At 43.5% G+C, this 20,910-nt stretch overlaps 1 protein-coding gene across 6 annotated transcripts in view; it reads left to right on the forward strand.

The window, feature by feature from the left end:
• Positions 1–20,910, forward strand: part of ZNF536 (zinc finger protein 536) — a 1,807,595-nt gene that overhangs the window by 238,554 nt on the left and 1,548,131 nt on the right. For all 6 annotated transcript variants that reach the window (XM_069607083.1, XM_069607085.1, XM_069607082.1 and 3 more), the window contains exon 2: positions 15,422–15,511. The gene's annotated coding sequence lies outside the window, so the exon portion shown is untranslated. The remainder of the gene's footprint in view (positions 1–15,421; positions 15,512–20,910) is intronic.

Here is a 20,910-nt window from a genome sequence, read left to right on the forward strand (position 1 = left end):
GTAAAAGTCATGGCTCTGTAGGTTGAACTCTAACTCTTATGGGCAGGTATTGACTTGCCTTTCTAGCCTGAGGTTCATGAACCTAGAATTTCCATGGGTGAATGGAAGATAGCACAGGGGCAATGTGCTGCTCTTGGAAAGCAAGATCATGCAGAGCAACGGAGGTTCGAATCTTGGATCCGCGGTTGGAAACCAAACTCGTATCGGTATTAAGCGCGTTATAAACCAATTAATAAATAAAATAAATAAATAAAACATGGCAAGATTCGGAAATTTCTCACTTGCACTGGTAGTGATAAGGTACCGTGATTCGAGTCACAGAGAACTAGGCACCGTGTTGCTCATTTGCCCCATTATGAAGCCAAATAATAATGCATGAAAAGGCATAGCTATAAGCACAGAAGATCAGAATCCAGGCAGGTTTGTGAGAAGCAAGCACATGCACAGATTTTCATTGGGGAGTCTTTGGATTCTTTGTCTTCTTAATATCAGACTGAAATGTCGAATTCTATGGGCCAATAAGCCTATCCCTAGTAGGGCGTCAGTTTCCAGAACCCTGGTTGACGCACCTTGGGTTGCCTTCATTTTGCCTGGACACACAGTTGATAGACATGCACTCTGCATTGGAGGTCCACATTTGCTATTTGCCTTAGTTTCCTCAAGAGTTTAAGAACGCCCCCCTGTGTCCCATTGTTAAGTCAATCGGGCACAATCTACATTGTCCCTCTGATCACTTTGCTAGAAGACAAAGGAGTCCGGAAGGCCTCGTGTTGCTGTTGACGGAAAAACACTTAATGGGATCTCCCTTCGTCTGAAGGTCTTCATGTTAGTGACTCCTCCCCATGAAAACTGAAGCCTGTGCACGGGTGGAGTGGAGCCACTGTGAAATAAACTGGGCAAAATGCGAAAACCTCCAACAGGGGCACTATCCAAACAGTTCTCAATTTCAATGCATGGAAGAAGAAAAGCTAAACTACCCCTCCAGGGAGAAAAACGATCACCTAGCCCTATAGATGGTGATGCGCTGCCTGCCTAAACATCTAGAGCGGGACACTACATGCATACTTTTTATTTTACTAAAGCAATATCTCCATAAATGCAAATGAAACCTGTCTGATGTGTGTATCAAATTCTTCAGGAGTTAAAAGATAAATGATCATAAGAGCCAGAACCACAATCAGTACGCTGATTGTGTTTATTGTGAAGTGTTACTGCATGATGGGCAACCGCCATGCAATTTAGCCGTCGATAGAGAAGAAAACATGGTCTAGTGCTTATGATCATTTTTCCGTTCCACCACGAGGGAACGTTTCACTTTCCTTATCCCAGTATCCAAACTAGTAAAGAACTATGTTCATAGCGTCTCCTTTTGTGTATTACAAAATGACACGTTAATCTTGACTTGACCCTCTGGGGTCAGAGTAAAAACCTCCATAACAACACATTATGCTTCATTTTTGCTCTGAGCCACGCCCTTCCTGCAGTGGAACACAAGAAGCCCACAGATGTATGTCTGGACTTCCCCTGAATTTACTTTGTCGTACATTCACTGAGTCACATTCACTTTGCCATGCATTCACTGAGTCGCATTCACTTCACCATGCATTCACTGAGTCACATTCAATGAGTCACATTTGCTTCGCCATGCATTCACTGCATCACATTCACTGAGTCACATTCACTTTGCTATACATTCACTGAGTCACATTCACTGAGTCACATTCAGTAAGTCACATTCACTTTGCTATACATTCACTGAGTCACATTTACTTTGCCATGCATTCACTGAGTCACATTCAATGAGTCATATTCACTTTGCTATACATTCAGAGTCACATTCATTTTGCCATGCATTCAATGTGTCACATTCACTAAGTCACATTCACTTTGCTATACATTCACGGAGTCATATTTAGTTTGCCATGCATTCACTGAGTCACGTTCACTGAGTCCTATTCACTTTGCTATACATTCACATAGACACATTCACTTCGCTGTGCATTCACTGAGTCAAATTCACTGAGTTACATTCACTGAGTCACATTCAGTAAGTCACATTCACTTTTCTATACATTCACTGAGTCACATTCACTTTGCCATGCATTCACTGAGACACATTAACTGAGTTACATTCACTGATTCACATTCAGTAAGTCACATTCACTTTGCTATACATTCACTGAGTCATATTTACTTTGCCATGCATTCACTGAGTCACATTCACTGGGTCCTATTCACTTTGCTATACATTCACATAGACACATTCACTTCGCTGTGCATTCACTGAGTCAAATTCACTGAGTTACATTCACTGAGTCACATTCAGTAAGTCACATTCACTTTTCTATACATTCACTGAGTCTCATTCACTTTGCCATGCATTCACTGAGACACATTAACTGAGTTACATTCACTGATTCACATTCAGTAAGTCACATTCACTTTGCTATACATTCACTGAGTCACATTCAATTTGCTATGCATTCACTGAGCCACATTCACTGAGTCATATTCACTTTGCTATATATTCACATAGAAAAATTCCCTTCGCTGTGCATTCACTCTGTCACATTCACTGAATCACATTCACTTCTCCATACCTTTACTTCTCCTGTCTTTTTCATCCCCTAGCATTCACTTCATAATTACAGGGTGAGACCGCTTGTACCCCCCTTCTTTTTCACACCATATTCTACCCCCTGCCCCTTTTCTGCTACCACTTGACTCCAACCCTAACCTTTAGCTAACCTTAAATAAATGCATTGCCTGTGAAGATGCAGATGGAGTAAAGGCATGGAGAAGTAAATACACAACAAAGTAAATGTCTGGCAAAGTGAAGGTAGACTCAGTAAAATGAGGGGATGTTTTCAAGGCGAAATAAAGGGGGGAACGGAAGCTCACGTTGTCTGAATAGCAGCAATAGACCACTGGCTCATGTGCATACATGACTGGCACTATGGAATACATTGGGCCTCATTACGACCCAGGCGGTAAGGGTTTTACGGCGGCGTAAACAGCGCCGACCCTTACCGCCTGAGTACGAGGTCCCTTAGCGCCATGGCGGACTTAACACCTGCTTTTAGCAGGTGTTAAAATCCATGGTGCTAAGGGACCATGGAGTTAATTACGCCACCGTAATTTACGGTGGCGTAATTAACGCCTTCCCCACTCCCATTATGCCCTATGGGGCAAAAATGGGAATGGGGAAGGGTAAATGGGGATTGGGGACTTACCGCCCCGCCAAGGTCGGAATGGGGCGGTAAGTCCGCCAACCACCATGGCGTAAACGTAGTTTACGCCATGGTGGTAAAGTCACGGCCCAGGCGGTAACTTACCGCCTGGGTCGTAATGAGGCCCATTGCCACAGTGCCAGACCGGTGGTTGAAGTGAGCGGGAGCGGTCGGGAGAGGTGCTCCTACACTTTTTTTTATTACCTTGTTCACCTCATATACTTTTATTTTAAAAAGAAATCGTTCCGGAATGGTTTTGTTTTAAAATCAAAGTGTAGGAAGAAGTTGAAACCTTCACTTTCAGTGCACAGCACTGAACGTTCCCTTAAACAGCAGGTGCACATGTTTGGGGGGCGGGGGTGTATTGTTTGTGGGAGGGGTTGTAGCAATGGGGTTTGTGGGGAGCAGGGTAGGCCAGCAGGGAACATAGTTCCACTACTTCTTTTCGTACACTTCGACCACTGTGCCAGACACATATCCTTTCAATGCATTGTGTACTAGGGAAAATGCTGCACTTCATGCTGGATCTAGGGACAACTTTCCCCCATTGCAAAAATGCACTGAACCAATATATTGCTTGCACTGGGGACATTCTAGCTCTAGTGCTAACCGCACTTGCACCAGTGCAATGTTTCTGTAATAGTAACTTCCCTGCGAGATCCTCTGCAGAGAAAGGAACCCTGCTGCTCTTTGGAATAGTCCATGCATGGCGTCCAAACAGGTGTGATGAAGGCATCTCCATTTGACTCGTTGGCTGATTGTCAATAAACAGCTGGCAACGCTGGAAACAGCGGTTTTCTCTTTACTGGACATGGCTTTCTAGGTATGGCTTCAGTGGTGTGAGAGTATAAAAGCCCGCCCCCCTCGCCCACCATTGAGCGCTTTAATGGCGGCCCTGCACCCGCTGCATCTCTCAGAGGCCTTTCTGGGATGTGAGGTGCGCATGGCAGCCAGCTTAGAAGGAGACCGTTTCTGGAGGAAGAAATAAAGCCCACTGTCTGCGCTATGTGCTTGGAATGGTTCCCGGAGAAACATTTTATTACCACCCTGAGAAGGCCACCCCGTCTCGTCTTATGTCGTTAGCTTTTATGATGTAAAAGCAGCACACACAAAAAAAATCAAAATACACGTGCAACCCGAGTCGGGATGACAGGCTCGCGCCCGTATTCTCTTAAAGGGGAAGGCGGGAATGTGTGAGAAGATGTCAATTCCATCCAACTAAACGATGGATTGCTGGTGTAGAATACTCCCCGGATTGCAGTGTAGAAAGCGTTTGCATATCACTCTCTCGTATGCATTCAGTCGAAATTCTTTACTTGGAAAACGGCTGTTATCGTGCGCGTGGCTGTTTATAGCGAACTGTCCAACTTCTGTCTAAGGCAGTTTCTTTAGCTCAGTTTATTTATGTAATGACTTCTTTGCTCAAGGTTGATTGGTGCAGAGCACCGTCTAGTAGCGCGCAGGGGTACATTGCGTTTTCTGATGAAGAGATTCGGGTTACTTTTCTGGTAGCATGACAATAATTCAATTCAATACAATATGATCTATTTTTTTGAGAACAGTCAACGTAGTAACTTTACTCCAATAGAACAATAATGATGTGAGTATTGCATTTCGAATCCTAAATTCCCGTGCCTTCACTAATAGGATTGATTGCCCGGGAGCAACCCGTGGATGCATTTATAGATTCGCAGGAGCATTTTGGAGAATAATCCTATTTCAGAGTCAATCGGCTGGCACAGTCAGGAGGTCTTCACTGCTGGTAGAATTACACACATTAATAATGAGCACTTTGTGCATAGGTGCTATATAAATAAACTATCATATCAGACAGACCATTTCACAATCTCTCGGGGTGAGGGACTAGTGCGCTAGGTGTTTGGGCTGAATCCGTTATAAAGAGTGGGATAGCGACTAAGATACACACGGCTTGCGTTCCTTGAATAGAAATTCATTCAGTCGTATCGCTCCCCTTCAGTTAACTGGTTAATGTACACAGCAGCAAGATACTGACCGGCACAGGCATTCTGTGGGAACAAATTGACAAATACACAGGTGGATCGTGCAATACAGAAAGATGGATAGATGGATTGATAACTATGTGGAGGGATGAAGGAAGGATAGGTCGATGAATAGGTATTGATAGATACGCAGATTGACATATAGGTCGATACTTAACAAATCACAATTCAAGGGATATCTGTGAACCACCTTTACAAGACACAGGCACAAAAACTGGCATTTCTGTCACACACCTTTGCTGTGTATGGATGCCTATTAGATGGCAGACAAACACAGTCTTGACACCACCAACCACATTGGCATCCCTTCTCCTGCTTTGCAAAATGTTTTGCTTTTAAAAAGTAAGCTGAATATTAAATATGAAAAGTTGGAATCACATTGAAGTCTGGCTGCCTATGGTGCAAAATAGCGTGCATCGCAACGTTACCTGCGGCACTGGTGAACAGCCAATCCAATGGAGGAGCACTTATAATGGCAAGGCCAAATTGTAGCTAAAGCCACGTGACAGCGTGAAATTACCTTTGTTTAGTGAAAGCCGATGGTGATGAACCCAGACAAGCAATGGTGCTAAAGCTGTTGTGCTGTTCTTGACTTGGCAAGGCCACGTGGTCTGTATGCCTCTTCTGTATCAATGGACAGGGAATTGCAAGGCTCAGCCAAATTGAGCTGCACACCCTTTTCTAGTGCAAGGGGTTGTGTGCAATCTGCTCAATGCAACCACATATGGACTCATTAATATGATAGCCTAGTTAGTTTACAACCTTGAAATAATGACTAGGGTAGCTAGAGGACCATGACTTTCAAGGGTGATACACCTTGAATCGGCATTGGAATGGAAGCTTTCCTTCACTCAAAACAGAGTGACCTTTTGTAGGACTTACCGGATGGCCCATCCTGCTCCAGATGCAGAATGTGTTGCCCCTCTCATTTGAAGGAAGTGCCTCCAGGCAGGTCGAATCCCGAGGACATCATCACCTAGGCGTGCTATAAATGCGATCCGCCCTCCATCCATTCGCCCGGTCCCCCCACTCATAACTCAGGCATTCCAAGGAGGTTTACGTCTTCATGTCTACTTCTTTCTAAAACACCCTGAGAAATTCATAAATAAATAAATACATAATAAGTGCAACCTCTGAGAGGGAGGAGTCACATAAAGCCAATTTGTCGAGCAATATGTTCTGTGCAGCTCAAAAGGTGAGCGGAAATGAGTTAGTGGGAGTCATTCTTAGGTAAGCCTAATTTTCGACACCCTTTGCTGAAGGAGATTGTGATCTTTTCCAAGAAAATCGTGTAGTCCAATTCTGCTAAAAATACAAAAAAGGTAGCAGGCACCCCTCTCTAGAAAGAACATGGCCTGATTACCTGTTCTGTGATTTTTTCCCACTTTGAGAGTCTGCAGCCATTGCTTTTTGCTCACTGTACTTTTCACAAAGGAGGAATAACCATTTGCATATCAGTCTGTGTCCCTCCCACAAGGGCAGTCCAGCACTGAAACACCAGGCAAACCTCCTTTGAACAAGAGTACCGCTAGCAACCTCATACACCTGTTTCAGCCATGTTGGGCCTCATAAGTGAGGTGGAGCTGTGCCTCTCTGAGCACAGTGAGCAAGGGGCCAATGGCTGGGTTCCCCCAGGTAACTTAGGGTGACCAACCCCAAGTTCCTTGCAAAAAATACAAAAAAGGTAGCAGGGGCCCCTCTCTAGAAAGAACATGGCAGCCATTGCTTTTTTCTCACTGTACTGCTGCTATAAAAGTGAGATTTCCACTGAATCCCTGTGGAATTTTGATTCCACCTCATAATGTCTTAAATGTCCCTGCCAGGGCTAAAGAGATTCCATCTGGTGGTCCTTGCAGGCTGGGCTTGGGCGACCCAAGGAGGTTTTTCACGAGTCCTATTTAATGTCCTTAATCAATAGTGACTGCTTAAATCTATGACCGTGGCGTTGCCGTCTGTCTCAGCTTCTCCAGTGTCACGCAGAAGAGAGGACTGACCCAAACCGCAGGGCGGGTGATCCGTGAGGGTGATCCTTTCAGCTCCTCGAGGCAGTGCACTAGACACTGGGCCAGAGCCACCCAGTGCCAACCCTTCTTCCAACTACTGTTTTCTATAAAGCATCTCTGGTTTATGACTTTGAAGTTCTGGCATAAAATACCAGATGCACCACCGATAGCCTTTCCTTTCCTCGTCTGCAGCGGTAACCATGCACGTGTTAGAAAACAGACGCCAAGAGTGAGGGCCGCTACAACCAGTTCACACTTAGACAAATGAACAACTTTTAGCTTTATTTAGTAAATGTGGAAATTGACAAACTTGAAATGAGTGCTGCACAATTATTTAAAGCACATTGGAAAGTATATTGAAGTCAGGGATTTGCTCTCTCTTTTGAAGTTTGCCAAACAGTTCGAGATTAATGTTCCTCTAAATTTAAATGTCACTTAGTAGTGCCACAGAGCAATGTGCTCTCCTACGGAAAATATGTTAATCCGAGCTAGTGAGGATGATATATAAGTGACTCCTATTTTCAACAGATCTTGACCCATCTAATAATTTCCTATTATTTAATTAATGCTTCTTAGGCGTCGACCTGCTCTGCCTCCTTTTCGTTTTGAATGGTTCTTCAGTGTTATGGCCGAATGTTGTAACCGCAAGACTTTATTGTACTGGAGAAAACAATGTGTTGATTCTTTAGATCAGTGACTGCAGCAATGGGCTCTCCTGGGGGGTTTAGACCACAACTCCCATCAGCCCTTGCCACCCTGGTCAATGGTGAGGGATCATGGGAGTCATACTACAAACCAGCTAGAGAGGTGCAGGTTGTGGACTCCCACTCTAGATATGTTGCAGCCTTTAGCTATTTTATTTAAAAACAAATGTGTTCTATCCATCCTAGTCTGTCACTAAAACAAACCATAGCTATCTGCTCATGGATAAAATGTGTCCATTAGAATCTTGAGGTAACAGTGATGGCTTGTTATCTAGTCCACCCCATAATCTCTTTCTTCCTTTTTCATTTTGCTTTGTGAAGCTTTTATGCCTTTGGGCAAATGCACCAAAAATGCACGATTCCAACTCATCCAACTTGCCTATTTCTTCTTATCAATCTTCTCCCCACGGAACATCAATTCAATGTATTCATTGCTGGAATGAGGCTTACTTACGACCTTTGCTCTCCTCCATGATTTGTCATTGCTGTCGAAGGTCACCTCCTCCTGAAGCCTCCCCAACTTGAATCTTGGGACTTTACTTTGCATCATTAGGAAGCTATTGCTCTTCTCTCTTGTTCTTACTTCCCACGCATGTCTTATTTTATCTGCCCTGTGCATTGTACATAACCTTCTTGTTCTCACCTGAAAACCTTTGACCCCTTCACATATATCTTTTGTTGAACCCTTTACATCGACCCTTTATCTTCCTCCATCTTTATTACTTCACCCACTTTAACCTTATCCTTCCAATTGGAGGTACTAGAGACTACATTATTATTAATTTTGGTGGTCAGAATTGTCAGACCTAGCACATGCGAATTCTAGATCCTTCCACCCCCACAAATTACCGTCCCATCACCACAGTGCCGTTCCTACTCAAAATCCTTGATAAAATAGCATACCAACAAATCCAACACTACCTTGAACACTACCACCTTATAGGAGTCCGACAGTCAGGCTTCAGACCCCAGCACGGAACTGAGACTGCACTCATAGATCTTAAGGCACAGATAGATGAGCTGAGAGACGAGGGTAAGACAGCATTACTGTTGCTTCTTGATCTTTCAGCTGCATTTGATCTGGTCGACCATGAGATTCTTTGCAATCACTTACAATCGGCAGCCCACTTTTCTCAAGAGGCAACCAACTGGATCCAATCCTTTCTTAACAACCGCACTATGCAAGTCTTTTCCCCACTAGCAGCTGCTGACCCAACGCCTATCACCTGCAGTGTGCCTCAGGGCTCTGTGTCTCCCCCACCCTGTACAACATTTTTACAAAGCCCCTTTTCGATGAGGCCTGGGTATCACCTACACTAATTATGCTGATGATACCCAGATTCTCATCCCGCTGACAGGGGATTATGACAAGGATTTGGCCTTTGTAAATAGAGTGTACCTCATCATCCAGGCATGGATGGCCTCACACGGTCTATGCCTGAATGATGACAAAACAGAACTCTTCATCTTAGGCACTACATCCAACCTTAAGAAACTAGGCCATAATTACTCTTCCTTTGTAATTGACAACAACAACATCACCGTAGCCAAGGAGGTCAAAACCCTTGGCTTCTATTTAGACTCCACACTTACTTCAAAAAACAAGTTAATGCTATGGCATCCGCCACATCTTATACATGCAAACTTATTAGAGCAGCCAAACCATTCCTCTCTCCCACTAACTGCATCACCCTAGCCAGAGATATGATCCTGTCCAAGCTGGATTATTGTAATGCTCTATATGTAGGCTGCAACAAATACATCACAAACAAAATCCAAATTTTACAAAATAATGCTTTAAGAGCTGCACTAAGCCTCCCGAAGAAAGCCCACATCTCAGAGACTAGAAGGGCTGTCAACTGGCTCTCAACGAAAGACAAAATATTCCTTAAATCTGTCTCTCTGACTCACAAATGCCTCCACCAAGCTGCCCCTCAATACCTGATAATGAGATTCACTAGACCAGCATCCTGCCGCCCTTCCAGAAAGGTCAACTCTAACCTCCTTCTGGTGCCAAGATTCAAACTCACTATGTCGGGAGGGAATAGCTTTCCTGTCAAAGCAGCACAATTCTGGAACTCCCTACCACCATCCATCAGGGAAGACCTTCCCTACCCTCAATTCAGATCTAATACCATCCCCTGGCTCAAGGAACATGACACCTAACGCTCTTCCTTGCCGCGCCATACTTAACTACTGTAAATTGTGTTTAACTATGTACATCTACTGATCCTCTATGTTTAGACATATCATATAACCTGCAAATATTGTATATTTCCTGTAATTATAATTTTAGGTATCAGCTTTCATTGTTCTTGATGTTTTCCAGCAATGTAACCTCAGTTGGACTCCATCTATTGTGCTCCCTGTAACCTAAGCTTTACAATCCTCTTGTTGCTTTTGCACCCTGCTACCCTTGGGTTAGGCGCGCACTACAAATAATAAACAAACAAACAAACAAACGTATGATATATTGGTTGTCAATTTTGATTATAGTCCACACAGCCAATATAAGAAGAACTGTTTACAAACTCTTGCCTTAGTGTCAGAGGACTATATCCCCTCCCCCAGATTTATTTTAAAAAATCTGTGTTTGGTATTAAGGGGTGATTTTAATGCGAAATTGGCAGGAGGGCCGGGTACCAATTTGGATCATGACATGGAGGATGTGGTGGCAGGGATGCCGGCTCCGATAACGATGGACCACATATTGTGCACAGAAACGCAGAAGCTGTGACATTACCTCCATGATTGGGGGATGCGTACTGTAAATGGTTGCCAAGATGGTGACACTCCAGGTAGGAGAACTTTCTCCTCTGAGTTAAGTAATTCTATTGTTGATTATTTTTCTAGCCCAGTTAATTTCTGGTGGGAACTGAGGGGGTTTAAAGTGGTCACCACTTTCCATTAGGCTTGATATTGGCTGAGTCAGAGAGATGTTTCACCAGGGCAGGTTTATTTGCCGCCGGTATGTGCGTCTGTATCGTGAGGTAGATTGAGGTGGAATAATGACAAGAGGGAAGAACTAATGAGGAAGGCTGTTCAATCAAGCCCAAATGAAATGCAGGCCATACTGTCAGGTCTGGGAATCAGGAGTTTGGGTCTTTATTGTGGAATCTGTTATTGGTTTTTACCCGGACAGTGGGTAAAAGAAGAGCAGCACCAAGGGCGCAGTGGTTTGACCATGAATGCACTAGAGCTAAGGTTTACCTACTCTTAGTTTTGAAATATCCCCAAGCTACCAAACAATCTATTATCTGGGCAAGTTCCCTTTTAAAGAAGGCCGTAGCTAGAAGAAAACGATCCATTGAAGCTGAGATGTCAAATTATTCTGAGAAATTGCATATTATGGCCCATGCTATAAATATAATCAGAAAGCCCTGGTTTCCAATGTTTCTGATCTGGCCTGGGTGGGTCATTTCTCATCCTTATACACTGTACAGTGAGGAGAAGTAAATGGTAATCTTGGTATTGGCAAGAATGTGGGAAATGTGTAGGAAAGCGGCCCTACTTTGGGGATTGTTTTCTCAGTGGTGGAAATAACTAAAACCATTGGCTGTCAGGACTGTAATTGTGCACCTGGTCCTGAAAATATGCCAGCAGATTTGTTTGGAATAGCCCCAGAATTGTGGGTTCTGGTTCTGACCCAGTGATTTAATGCTATTTTGGCGGGAGGAGCTGTTCCTGCCTCATGATCCTGTGCAATCATTTATTCAATAAATAATGGCAGTATGTACTGGCTTCATACAGGCCCATTTCATTGCTGGATTCTCTTTTCAAAATGTTTGGCCTTGTGCAATCTTGGCAAGGCTAGAGGAGTATGGTTATGAATAGTGGGGTGCTCTTGTTGGTGCAGTTGGGTTTCCGCCTGGGGCTGAGCATGGCCAAGCAGTCTCTTAATCTCTATATGATAGTTTCTCACTTAATTTACGTAAGGTAGGAGCCAATTTAGTTGGCATTCATGGATCTGAGCACAGCTTTTAACAAGGTCAGTCGAGCTAAGTTGTGGACCATGTTTGGATCCATGAATTGTCCCCCGGCCTTGGTGAACTTTTTGGCAAAATTGCACGACTCTACACAGGCTTGTGGCAGGAGTGGGGCGAATGGGAGGTGTACGGGCGTTTTCGAAGTGGTGTCAGGGGTGCACCAGGAGTGTGCCCTGGGCCCTTTGCTCTTCTGCTTGTCTGTTAATGGCTTGCTTGATCACCTATTGAGCTCCTCACCTGATGTTCCAAAGATGGGTGGTTGTCGCTTACCGGTTCTGGTGTACGCAGACAACACTGTTTTAATGACGCATACCCTGATGGCCTAACGGAGACTTATTCTTGACTATGATTGCTTCATGGACAGTTTGGACTTGGTGATTAATACAGTGAAGTCTGCAATGATCCTATGCCATAGATGAGAGTGCTATGGTGAAGTTTAATGTGATGTATTGTGGGGAGGAGGGTTCTTATCCCTAGGTTCAATCATTTCGACTACCTAGGGGTCAGGATCTCATCCAACTTTGGCCCAAGTTTGCATGTGAGCAAACAGACAGCTCGCTTTAAGCAGGCTATGGGAGGTGTTAACAGGTCAATTGGTATGTTTAGAGCCAAACCAATGGACATGTTACTACAATTGTACAATGGCAAAGCGGCTTCTGTTGCCAGATTTGGGATGGATCTATTGGGATAGTCTAACACCAAATCCCTCCAAGTCGTGGGGAACCAATTTGTTTAAAGTATTTTGGGTTTGCCACCATCTGCTCCAAATTTCAGGGTACATTTGGAACTTGGTTGCATATTAATCGGGGATCTGATTTCCTTGATGCCTGTTCTCCACTGGCTCAGGCTATGGGGCAGTGAAAAAGCAGTACTTACTAATGAGCTAATTACTTTCGTGATTGCCAAAGATATTGGTGGAAAGGTTGCATGACTGAGGTCACATCAAGAAACAAATGTTGGAAATGAATATCATACATTGGTACCCACCTCCTGGTGTTATATCGCCTGGGGAGAATAGAGTGTTGACTGCCGTTTCCGTGAACATGCAGGTCTAATGCGAGAGAGTTTGGAGCTGGTGAAACCTATGAATAGAAGGCTGATGACCATCATGTCTCCTGGCATACAGAAATATTTATTAGTACCCGGCGAGAGTCAAGCAGAATGCAACACGCATTCTGATTGGCTCTCGCTGGGTCCTTACCCGGCCGCGAATCCTTCGATTCTCGGCCGGGACTCCAGCTGCCTTGTCCTCGGCAGTGGTGGGTAGGGGGGGGGCAATGAGGAGGCTCGAAGCGGGCCATCCCCGCTCCGAGCCCCCCCACAGCTGAGAGGCTGCCTCCGCCCCCCCGCTGGGGACTCGGGTAAGCTTTTTTTTTGTATTTTTTTTCCCTTCATTCCCTCCTCCCTACCCCACCCCACTTACCTTCTTGCTCCTGCGTCCATGGTGGGGGATGATGGCAGCCTCCAGCAGTGTGGAGACTCTGCGCCTCCATACAGCTGGAGGCTTCCATCGTCCCCTGGCAGGGACAAAGGTACATTTTTTGTTTTTTTCTCTCCCCTTCCCCTCCCTCCCACCCTTCCAAACCGACTTACCTTCTGCTTCTTTTTTTTTCGGGAGCGGACATGCGCGTCCGCTCCCGAAGGCCGCCATGGAAAGAGAAAATGGACTCCCGTTTTTCCTTTCCCGGCGGCCATTTTCTTGGTAATTTTTTTTTTTTTCTGTCCTGAAACTCTGCGACTTTTCAGGACCGAAAAAAATGCTTTTAGTGCCCCGGTTACGCATATAATGCTTCGCTCGGGCCTATAACTAGGGGCCCCGGGGCATTACCTGAGTCGGTAATGCCCCCGCCGCTCGGATCATATTGCTTAATTATGGGCTGAGTCACCAGCGGACCAAGTCTTTTAACAAGGGCAAGGTTTGACTGTGTTTTGTTAAGGTCTGTGGTGGCTTATTGGTCAGGGGAGAATGGTAACCAGTCTTGCTCTCTGTGTAATGCCCCATATGAGGATAGCGCTCATTTTACATTTTTTTGCCCGGCCTATGAGAGTTTAAGAGTCTCTCTGTTACGTTCGTTGCTACGTGAATTTGGTTTTGTGCAATATCGACCCACACTGATTTTTCTATTATTGGCTGATTGCCCACATGCTGGGTGGACTGTTTTGACGTATCTTACAATAGCACTTTGTATTTGAAAGTGTTTGCTCGGGAACATGTTTTGAAATGTGGTTTCTATATGGCTGTTTTTATATGATATTGATGTGATCATGTTTTTAAAACAGGTGTTTTCTTGGCATCTATAATGTTATGTATTTTATTTTATATTTATATCATTTTTATGGAAAGCTTTGTACATTTCTGAAATAAACATTATGATAGAAATTGATCATGTACTTCAACTGATCTGTTTGTATTCACTTTTGTGCATCTAAGTTGGCAACTAACTACAATACATGTCATCACTAATGTTTAAGGCTGACTTTATGCATGGACATATTTCTAAGTAAGTCCCATCAGATGTCTGACATGTTTTTTACACACATTAGTTATACACATTTTGCATATGCAGTACATTATTTCTTATATATGAAACCAAAACCTCATTCCACAGCATACAATAAATAGCAAAATGCAAAACATGAAATGCATAGACATGATCACATGATGTTTGGAACTGTGCCTTAGTACCAGGGGTCCACACAGAGGATCCTCTGTTGCCTTTTTAAGAGTTCAAGAAAATCTCAGGTGTTTGAGCCTGGATTATAACATGGCAAACCACAGGTGAGCAACAGCATTGGAGTGGAGCATACAATTGTATCGGGCCTCGGCCACCAATGAAAAAATGGCCCACCATTGCAAATTACAATGTGCTCCTTTTGTGGCAGGCTGTTTCAATCTTGCCCATGGGGGAGATTGTGGGGAACATGTTTTGCAAATTGTGCAGTTTAAAGACTTATTTGTTCAGTAACACTGGTCAAATGTTTTAGCTGCACAGTGAAAAGACTCATAAACTGTTCCAATTTGACCCAACAAAATGTGGTCCACTTTCACCTAAGAATTGTGCCCCATTAGCATGTTGGGCCTGCCCTTGCTGTCTGGTCCTATAGGCCAGCTTGTGCCTGGTGAACACTCAACAGTCCAATTGCTCTCGTCTCTCGTTTACACGTGGCAGTGTGACCCCTGCTCTGATGGAGAGCCAGGCTGTTGCACTTTGACCATTGTGGTGCAAACTGCCCCTGATTTACTAGCCGGGGGCTTTGAGCTATCACAGCAGCGCTTTAGGCGCAGCAGCGCTTTAAGTGCCAGGGTCTGTACGCTGACAGCAGAAAACACACACTACATCTGCACTATGATGAATTGTTTCATGTTGATCAACGGTTTGCCTGTTTGAAACAGGAGCCATGCCCAAATGCATATGACACTGTAGAACATTCTGAGGCATTTTAAATGTGCTTATTGCCCATGTTTGTTCCCAACAGGTTTTTCTCCAGGACCTGACCCACGAGCATCAGTTCTTGCCCAACTGAAAATCAACTGGAAGCTGGCTTTTGTCATCTAATCATAAACGGGTAAGAGTTTTGCCTGTACTGTTCTCTGTGAGTTTGAACCAGCAATGGGGTCCACCTTTGAGGAAGAGATCAGTTGTTGTCTAGTAGCACAAAGTTCTGTACTCATTACACACAGTTTCTTGGTCTTACTTGCCATTGTGTCACTTCTCAACCCTCAAGGCAGCAATTATTTTTTTGTCAATGGGTATTTAGATTACGTGCACCGGTCGTTATTGGATTCACAGTGTTTTTGTTGTTTTTATTGGACATTTGTATGGTGCCTGTACACAAGTGTTTCCAGGCACCACAAGACAAGATGGCGAGCGGAAGGGTGGGAGGGAACATGGGAATAACAACAAAAGAAAATATTTGTGCTGCTAACACGAATTCCATGTGGGGCTATATGTGATGCAATGTTATGATGTATTCTCTTTTTTAATTGGTTTTATTTATACAACTGGGCAATGATTGGCCGGTTCTTTCAACGCTCCGAATGGCAAAGATGGTGTAACTGACCTAGAGAGAGCTGCCTCTTGAGTAGTGCACCATCAATCTATTTCTCATAGCACCCACGATCCTATTAAATGTGTCCGATTCATTGACCTTTCATTGCCCTTTAGTCAAGAATGAATGGAGCAACTCCTACATGCTTTACTAACCTCTCTTTCTTTTCTTAGCAGAAAATGCCCCTGAATATAAAATAAGCCATTAAATTGCCGTGTCTTGTGTTCCCTGCTTTGGTCCTGCATGAATGTGTGCCTGAGAGAATGCCTGATGGATTGTTATGCCTATAGCATGTTGTGGTGTGAGTGCCCCTGTAAGCTCCATGAAGGTCAGTTGGTGTGAAGCAGCCTGTTGAGATGAGGCTGGTGGATGTCCTTCCTACTTACTTACCCATGGACTTACCTGATGTATAGTCCCTGTCACTGGAACTTAGTAAAGACGTTCACTTCCCTTACCTGAGTATCAGACCATTTCATTTCACCCCACAACATACATCCCACTTCCCTGAACAAATAGACCTATTTTTTTTAAAAATTGAAAGTAGAAAATGTTGCTCATTGGTGGCCTGCGATACCATGGGCCCATTGCTGCGTGTCTGCCCACTAATCACTGCACGGGCCGCAAAGAATACAGAGCAGCATGCTGGGGTGCTGTGTTGTGTCCTCAAGAAGCACTGCTCTATTGCCTAGGATTTCCAAAATGGAACATATATGGGTCCTTTCTTTTAACAAACATTTCTAGTTCCTCCCCCTCGCTATCGGTGTCCATCTCTGTATATTTGCACATCAGCTGCTTGGTCGCATGGTTTCCATTCTTACATCTTTTAGCTGAAATGCAGAATTTGGTGAATAGTATGGAATTTCAGGATGAGCTTCCTGTAGCGGCAACACTGTTATGTGCTACAGAAGCACTGCTCTATTGCCTAAAATGTGCAAAATGTTTGAAAGGAGAGGTCAAATAGGTGAGGAAGAGACAGGGGTGAAAAGCTTTTTTACAGGTCCTTTCTTTTAACAAACCTCTCTAGTTCCTCTTCCTCTCTATTGGTGTCCATCTCTGTATATTGGCGCATCAGCAATCTGTTATCTGTCAATAGCACCAAGATGGCCCTCTGGGGGTGAATGCAGGCTCTAGAAATACACCTGTTATTTTATGTTGCAATTATTTCCATTTTTTACATATGTTAAGCTTAAATATAGAATTTGGTGAATAGTCTGGAGGTTCAGGACTTGCTTCCTGTTTTTTTAGTCTGTGGATTCCGCTTTGAAGACTATTAGTTACCAGTTAGGTTAGGTCATGTAAATAGGCTTCTGTACTGCCGCAAATCCCCCCCCCCAGCAGTAGTTTCAGAGTGCCTAGAATTGTCTGCGGAGTGGCGTACTGTGCCATCCTCAAGGGGTATTGAGACCTTAGACTACTGGAGGGAAGAAAAGAGCAAAAGGAGAAGCTCAGAGGATGGTAAAGCGGGAAGTAGAGGCTACGCACACAAGAAGTGAGGGATGCAGCAGAGGAAGAATGTTTTGAGGTAGAATGGGTGCATGCCACTCCTGTTAGTTGGACCATAGATCTGGAAAAGGGAGGAGGAGAATGTCTCCTGAATGGTTGTGATAATTGGGTTGGGCTTAAGAGACAGATTTGTAGAATTCTAAGCGAGTAAAGAATGTAATGTTGGATACGTTCACACTTTGCACGAGTAGTCGGTTTGGTCAGTCAATATTTAAAACTAACTGTATACATAGTATAAATACAAACTCTGGGACCGAGTTGCAAAAGCTGTACTGGGTCGCGCAAATTAAAAATCTTGTGCTTAGTGTCATTGCTGTAAGATTTTGATTCTTTTGTGCTAAGTTGCATTGTGCAATATTCTAACTGGAATATTCTGCACATAACGGGCTCACTATTAATGCTGAGAAAACACAAGTGATGAGATATACAAGTAAAAGATCTGCACGTGTTTTACTTTGCATTGATAGTGTTGAAATCTCATATGCCCCGGTATACAAATATCTTGGGATAGAGGTTGAACCCAAAGGTGATTACTCCACATGTAAACGCAACCGGAAAACAAGAGCAGCACAAATTACTGCCCTCTTTAAAAGCTTTACAACTAAACAGGGAGGCTTTCCCCTATGATGGTGTATGGCCTATGGATTTGGATTGGCTACAACTTGTGGAGGGAAAATTTTGGGGAAGGATTTTGGGACTTCCGGCATGCATCCCAATGTCCCTGCTAAGACTTGAGCTGGGGCTTATATCGTTAAAAGCGCAGGTATTGAAAAAGAGAGTGGGATTTTATTTAAAAATGGTGAACAGCATGGGAAATGCCTTATTAAAGTCATTTTCTCTGAAAAGTAATAAAGAGGGTTCCATTAGCAAATTTAAAAATCAAATGGAACAGCTACTTAAGGACATCTGCTGGAGACATCGAAAAGGGCTATCTACTGAAGCCATGCAATCTCTTATGGGGAGACGGGTAGAGCTTTGGGACTGGCTTGAACATTTTGAACATCTACGTAAGCTAAAAAGATATAGTTTTGTGCAAAATAGGCTATACTTATTTAAGAAACCGCAAAAATATCTGTTGCTATGCCCGTCCCTTAGGCTCAGGACATTTATACTTCTACTAAGAATTGAATATCTTCCCATAAAGATGACTACGGGGTGATAGATAAGATACCCAAAGAACAACGCTATTGTCGTCTTTGTAAGAATCAGGAATTTCTCGAGACAGCGAAGCATGTGCTTACGGAATTTTTGGCAATGATAGATGATATAACAACTCATCTGGGAAAGCATGTACATAATTGGGAAACCATAGGGGATATGCTTTTCTGGAATCATTGTATTAACACCAATAGCATGAGCTTGTTAACTGCACTCTATACTATCTGGTTAAGGGTAGAAGTTAAGCTGGGTATATCTATATAATGACTGCTGGGAGCTGGCCAGGTTCCGCCCCAATATGGAAATTGTGATATTGTTAAGTGAACCATAATGTATGTGATAATGCCTAAGACTATGAGGCAAGAATGATTAGTATGTTTGATTTAAATTGCTGATGATGAATTTAAGAGACAGTGAATGATTCATAATTTTGTATAGTTTGAATTTGTATTTTTAGTGTATTTATTGTATTGTAATTTTACCTACTGTACGGTTTTATCGACAAGATTAATGTGTGTAAAGTTTATTATTTAAACTATGTCACATTAAAGTTATTATTATTATTATTGTGCAATATTGCACATAGCGGTTGGGAGTATTGCAAGATGAGAAGTGATGACTGTCAATGTTGTTTTTGGTTTTTCAGACGCTTAGTCAATGTCAGCTCTCCATAATCATGCATTAAATGAAATAACAAGAAAGGCACGAGCCTGCTTGAACATTAACCAGATAAAATTGACCACACACGACTGCAACACACTGTTGCCTGTGCAATTCAGCACCACTAGGGCAAGGAAGCCGAGAAGTGCAATTTTGCAAGGCAATCATAATGCTGATGGCCCAGTGGGTTCAAGCAAATTTGCCCCTGCTCTTTGTCTTACATGCATTTGTTCGTTGGTGGTTTTTTTGTTGGCTACCGCTGGAGTCTGCAAACTTGAAACACATGCAATCTTCCTGTCCTAATTAGCGGCCCAGCCCCTCCTCAGAGCAGGCAGCGCAGAGGTCATCACTTGGCCTGTCTGGGCAGATAGCAGGCGCGGGCGTCCCAACTCCATCCCACAATGCACGCATTCTGCTCCGCGAGCTCCTGATCTTCAGAACTGCTTACCTTTCGAATCTGCGCGTGCTCGTCACCTGCCATCACTTTTATTTCACTTTCCCTCCAACGGCCGCATTGGAGATGTGCTGTTTTATTCGCACCTTCCTGGTGAGGATCCTTTTATCACACAATGGGTAATTTATATCCATTACTGGCCCTTTCAATCCCTTTCAGTGGGGCTGTCAGTGCCTTTGGCACAGCAATGATTAATGCGATCTAATAATAACCTGCCATTATATTACCTTAGTAAAACATGTACCAACATCCTATTCACATCCACCAAATTCAGAGCTTCCGAAAATATTTTTGTTGAAAGACAAAATTACTATTTCTCCAGCGGATTTTTTTTCTTCTCTTTGGCTGCTTAACAATTTTAATGAAATTCGCCGTTCTGTGCCAGAGTAATCACATGTTACTGATCAAGGAGTTCCTTTTATCTTATTTTCTGCCTTCACTATGGTTTTCCCGTAAGCCCATTGATGGGCTCAACGATGAGCTAAAACACCTTCACAGCTTTTTCATTTAAAGTGGCAATCAATTAAAAGGAATCCATACTCTGTCGCCCCATTCTCCTCCATAATTCACATCATGTTGAAACAGACCAGGTGCCTACCAATGTAGTCGGTGGTGTAGAACTTTGCTGTGTTGTATTGCACACTATAAATCTCAGCAAAGTGCCCTTTGGTAGTTATTGGGTTTTGTGCATAGCCCACTGAAGGCTGTCTCATTCACATCACTCAATTGCCCCTGAAATGTTCATTTAATCACAAATTCACTTGCTTATTCATTCACCTAAGCAACAACTCACTTCTTCATGTATTCACTAATTCATACTTGTATTCACTACTTCAATTGCTTACTCACACGAATCCCAAAACACGACATTTCCCTCACCCATTCATTTATTCACTTAGTCACGTAGTCACTCACTAATTCACACTCACTCTATCAACCACTCCTTTGTTCACTCATTTAATCACCTATTCATTTGCTTACTTACTCACCCAACCAAGCACCAAAGTAATCCCTAATTACCTCCTGTAGTGACGTATTCACGTACTTATTCACACACTCATCCAATTGCCTACAGTCGTTCATGCATTCACTTGCGTGCACACTGATGATTCACAGAGCGTTTTCCAATGGGATTGCACCA

This window comes from Ambystoma mexicanum, chromosome 1p (genome assembly GCF_040938575.1).
Source record: "Ambystoma mexicanum isolate Mex_15411 chromosome 1p, UKY_AmexF1_1, whole genome shotgun sequence".
Lineage (NCBI taxonomy): Eukaryota > Metazoa > Chordata > Amphibia > Caudata > Ambystomatidae > Ambystoma > Ambystoma mexicanum.